Here is a 4,738-nt window from a genome sequence, read left to right as displayed (position 1 = left end):
TTTTGATTTTCTCAATAGTATATTCTTTTTACTGCTCGATTGTTGGGGTTAAACCTGTCTATATACTTGCACAACCTGTTTCGAGTAACTTTTTATTCCGAAAGTCAAACCCCAATGCTTGCAGCTAGCTATTCAAAGTTATTGACATTGAGCATTAAACATATTAGACACAATTACAAAAGGTTGAACAAAAAAGTAAGAGGGTTGTCTGATTAATAAATCTATCTAAAAATAAATGTTTCCTATCAAACACAAATATTGTTATACTTAATTATATATGTAACATGCTGAACTTTGGAGTGTTGCTTTTGTCGTCTAGTATATAAGTTTGAATTCATGCTTTTCTGATAATACAATCTGCTGACCTACATTTATTGCTATAAAATCTCTTAGGCGCCGTTGTGTGTCATTGTTTCCATAGACATCTGAGCCAAGGGTAAGGAATTACAGTGTTTCAGTCTCGTATAAAAATAACATTTTATAATTTGTTTCTACAATTAAGGATACATTTTATTCTTTCTTACTGCTAGTGCAAATGTGTATGTTCTTATTCTTTCTTCGTATCATTCTATTTCTCCCTTTCTTGCTTTTTTGTCTTTTTCGTTTCACTGCATGGAGAAATTCACTTTGTGATGATGATTTATACAGGAATGTGCTTCGAAAATTTAAAAATCAACAAAATGGAATGTATTATTTCATATTTGATATTTAAAAAAGTAAGCATATATGTATATGTTGTCATTACTTAGTATAGTCTACTTATACATTTTGTCTTTTATAATCAACATTTATTTGCTACTTTTACTTTTTTTTTTATAAAGGACAGTGTATCGGTTTAAAGAAAGTAATATTTTAAGTTTGTTATAAAAGGGGGGATAACATTGTATATTGCTATCAGGAAACAAATTATCTTGTCAATTTTATTCCTGCTATGTAGAATCTTTATATTTTCAAGGAAATTTGTTTTTTTAATATTTACTTAGAATTCTTAAAAAGGATTGCAGCGTTAATTTAAATGCGGTATAATAGTGTAACCTATGATGATCATTTTGTCAAGTAACTTCACGGACATGTTCTTACATCAGAATCGGACTTCTTTTTAACAGTGTTTCTTCATAAGGGGAGGTTTGAAATCTTATAAACACATACATTTCAATGTATTTATAAAAGCCTTAAATGCTTTTTTAGTTCCTGTGTAGCCCAACAAACGCGCTGTTAACACTGGAACTAGTATTGTATATTTGTATTACACCCTGAGATCACCCCCAGTTTTTGGTGGAGTTCGTGTTGCTTAGTCTTTAGTTTTCTATGTTGTGTCTTCTGTATTATTATTTGTCTGTTTGTCTTTTTATTTCTAGCCATGGCGTTGTCAGTTTATTTTCTATCTATGAGTTTGACTCTCCGTCTGAAATCTTTCGTCCCTCTTTTAGTATCCAGTTTCCCCAATGGTGTCTAATTTCGTTAAAATTGCTGTAAACATGAAGCTTAAATTTGTCTTTTATTTTATAATTAACTTTAGTGGCAGTAATGTTCGAAATTAATTGGATTGCCTTCTATTTTGTTCTTTTTTTTTATCAGCACTACAGCATAATACCAAGTCTTCAATCATGAAAGTAGCAATCGTTTTTCTTGCACTCCTACCATTCATCCTGTCTGCAAGCTTACAGGAAGCCAAACAATACCAGGAGGCATACAACACGTTATCCCACGAGGAACGATTGTCAGGTAAATGTCATTATAAAGGACGAATTTTTTATTTTTATCTTTATTCTGGAAATATTTCATTTAGATTTAATAGTTGATTATCTGATGCTTACATATGCTTAGTAGCAGAAGTTTTAGAGGAATAATTTTAATGCGTATCTCTAACTCTCAAAGCGTTATCTAGAAGTGATGAACTTTGAACATTTAAGGTGTTTTAGAGCTGAACTCGTGGAAAAAGATCTGTAGTATTTCGTTCACCGTAATAATATTTTCTCAGTTTCAGTATGTATTTTGGAAGATTTATTTTTTTTTGCAGTTTTGTACTTTATATTCAAGTAGTTTGAATACAAAATGCAAATTGTTTACGAACAATCAAAAATTTAAAATAGTGATATCTGTCAGTATGTGAGGGGTATAATTCTGTAGATTTTTGTTAACTTTCAAATTTTGAAATCAATTAATGGACCTAAAACAGTCCTTATGATACCTGTCATACGGTCTGTGAAGTGGTGTTGTAACCTTGAACTTTGACTTTAATAATCTAAACGTTTATAAGGATCTGTCGCATAACAAAACACATTACCGAACACTTCATGCACTAATATATTAAGACTTATTTGATTTCTAAGAGTTGTGTTTCAGCTCGTCTACATGCTTTCAAATTTAAAATATGAAAAAATATAGTTTTATAATTTGATTGATTGTTGGTGTTTTAACGCTACTTTTAAGCACCACATTTAGGCCATTTCGTGGAGGCCAGTTTTAATTGGTAGGGGAAGCCTGAGTGCCCGGAGATAACCACCGACCTTCGATAGGAAAACTGACAATCATAGTCATTAAGATTAGAGTCAGGTGCACCAGAACGAGCGGTGTCAGTGGTGACTGGCTAGTGATTACAGTAGTAGACTAATTAGACCCTTATAATTTGATAGAGATTTAATTATTCATTGATTTTATTTTGTCCAGTTCATGAAGCTTACACCAAAGTGAAGGACTTTATCCTCGGCCATGGAAAGGAATTATCTGGAGCCTCATGCTCAATTGTTTGTGCTAGTGCCACTGCTCTAGAGACAATGGGACTATCGGCCCCACTATGCGTAGCCGCTTGTGGACTGTAAGTAAAATAATCATTATAATTTTTGGAGGAACATTTGTTTATAGAAGCTCTGTTGCTATGCTCTAACGTCTTCCATATTTTGGGTTGTATATAATAGTTTGCTTCAATGATTGCTTTCCAAATGCAATGATAAGTGAAGATGAGAAAAGTTTAAGAAGCAAGGCAAAATATATCAAAGGCACATTCAAGTGCTTAAGTCTAAAATAAACTTGACGAAGCCATAGAAAAAATAGATCAAAAGAAAATCAATAGTACACAAAATAGAAACCAAAGATCAACAACATAAACCTCAAAAGAATATATATGTTTAAAATGTGAATATTTTTAATAAGACTCTTCAATAGCAATGTAAAATATTGGACTTTGTGAGCATTCGATGAGATGTGCCTTCATAATGATGATAAAATAATGGAACATTTCTAACTTTAAAAAAGGCAACAGTATACTATCGCTATTCGAAACTCATAAATCGATAGAAAAAAAAATCCGGGTTACAAACTTAAACTGAGGAAAACGCATTAAATATAAGAGAACAACGACACAACATTAAAATGTAACACACCCAGAAACGAACTAAGAATTAGACAAAATCCGATGATAATAACAAATATAACATCAAAACTAAATACATGAATTTGGGATAGAAAAGTACCGTGACACGTCTTATAGCAATGCGAATTCACAATCAAATATAAGAGAAAACAAACGACACAACTTAAAATGTACGACATATAAAGAAATCAGACAAGTCTAGCTAAATATATCACTCAGATAACAATGTATTGTCGACCATTGCCTTTTTCAAAACCTTCAGTTATTTTTTTAGATTATAATAAGATGAATAATGCAAATTTCAATATTGTTAGCATTGATACAACACATATGAAACAATATGTTGTCTATCTTCAGCTATTTAATAATTTGATACTGTTTTCTTCTTTTTTCAGAATCAGCATCTTCGGATAAAAGATTTGTCTTCAATGATAAGTTTTTCGTTCTCTGAGAAAATAAAATCATTTTCGAGTTCACTTTTTCTCTGTATTGTCTCATTTTGTTGTAACAACAAGATCAACGACGAATAAGAGGATTGATCAATTAACTTCAGTGACTTGTTGAAACATGTAACTGAAACTAGTTTAACACAATGGCATATGGCCATAAAACTTTTCTCAGTACCTTGATTACAAAATTTATGCTCGAAACACTAGATTCAGCATTTTAATGGGTTTCATTCTATTCTGAAAATCGTACTAGAGAGTTTAATGAATAAGGCAAAACGTCTTCTAGAATGCTGACGAGTCTGGGAAAAGGTTCGATCATATCCCAACTAATTATTGTATCAAGGATGAGAGCAAAACATCATAGACAAACGGGTTCACTGGCTGCGGCTATAGAATCATTTGCCCCTTTACTTTCTGCACATAACTTGTCTATTACAGTTGACAATGAGTCAATATTCTTAATCGCAAGTCATTAACAATGGGAAAGCAGTGTTTGACGTTTCGGAGAATGCATCAACATTGAATTATAATGTTGACGAAATCATTGTCTTACCACAAACCATAATTTGTTTTCGCAATTACCTGTCATAGGCTAATGATGAGTGGAAAAGATTTAAAAGTCAACATAGAAAATGACAATGGGAAGGACAAAACAAATGCATGCAGACTTTTAAACGATGCATCCAGCCGGAACCACAAAAAGCAAATAATAAACAATATTCAATACCTTTTTTTTAAATTTCAAGAAAAAGCAAAAATATCAAAATTATAATATAAAAATTGATAAGATTTAATCTCTCTAGAAAATAGTAAAATCACAAAAATACTGAACTCTAAGGGGAATTCAAAACGGAAAGTCACTAATCAAATGGCAAAATCAAAAGGTCAAACACATTAATCAAATGCACAATAACTG

At 31.5% G+C, this 4,738-nt stretch overlaps 1 long non-coding RNA gene across 1 annotated transcript; it reads left to right on the top strand.

The window, feature by feature from the left end:
• Positions 1–364: 364 nt before the first annotated feature.
• On the top strand, positions 365–3,849 carry LOC143047840 (uncharacterized). The gene is made up of 4 exons (XR_012969672.1): positions 365–436; positions 1,579–1,725; positions 2,671–2,818; positions 3,769–3,849. It is a non-coding gene; the product is annotated as an uncharacterized LOC143047840 (long non-coding RNA).
• The last annotated feature ends 889 nt before the right edge of the window (positions 3,850–4,738 follow it).

The sequence above is a fragment of the Mytilus galloprovincialis genome, chromosome 10 (assembly GCF_965363235.1).
Source record: "Mytilus galloprovincialis chromosome 10, xbMytGall1.hap1.1, whole genome shotgun sequence".
Taxonomy (NCBI): Eukaryota; Metazoa; Mollusca; class Bivalvia; order Mytilida; family Mytilidae; genus Mytilus; species Mytilus galloprovincialis.
This window is presented reverse-complemented; position numbering and strand designations above follow the sequence as displayed.